The sequence below is a fragment of the Octopus bimaculoides genome, chromosome 8, assembly GCF_001194135.2.
Source record: "Octopus bimaculoides isolate UCB-OBI-ISO-001 chromosome 8, ASM119413v2, whole genome shotgun sequence".
Lineage (NCBI taxonomy): Eukaryota > Metazoa > Mollusca > Cephalopoda > Octopoda > Octopodidae > Octopus > Octopus bimaculoides.
The window spans coordinates 96,783,222-96,783,776 of record NC_068988.1 but is presented as its reverse complement, the minus strand read 5'-3'; the positions used below and the strand labels follow the sequence as shown (position 1 = coordinate 96,783,776).

Sequence of the window (555 nt, the reverse complement as noted above, 5' to 3'; positions counted from 1 at the left end):
CCGGGCTTCATCGCCAGCGACATTCAAAAAAGAAAAAACTAAATATATAATTTTGTTAAATATTATTATTATTATTACTATTAATATCATTAATTTCTAAAATAACATTTTCTAATCTAATTTCTGCAAACGACCAATAACTTTGAAAGAAACGGTTAGCTGATACCGTCCATCCCCCCGAATGGGTGGAAGGAAAAGACCACTTCTGCAGGAATTGAACGCAGACATTACGGAACCGTAAGAATTGATAATACTGCTTTCTACTAGAAGTACAAGGCCTCAGATTTGGGGGAAGGGATTAAGTCGATTACATCGACCCAAGTGTGTAACTGGTACTAATTTTTTATCAAGTCCGAAAAGATGAAAGGCAACGTCGACTTCAGCGGAATTTGAACTCACAACGTAGCGGCAGACGAAATACCGCCAAGCATTTCGCCCGGCGTGCTAACGTCTCTGCCAGCTCACCGCCTTGGAAAAAAAAATAGCAATAATCGATGTAACATCGATTCGAACGATTTATCACCTCAAGTAGTAATAATGATAATGATAATAATA

The 555-nt window shown here is 37.8% G+C and overlaps 1 long non-coding RNA gene across 1 annotated transcript in view; it reads right to left on the bottom strand.

The window, feature by feature from the left end:
- The window catches only part of LOC106868194 (uncharacterized), a 69,472-nt gene that overhangs the window by 66,892 nt on the left and 2,025 nt on the right, over positions 1–555 (bottom strand). The window lies entirely within an intron of this gene.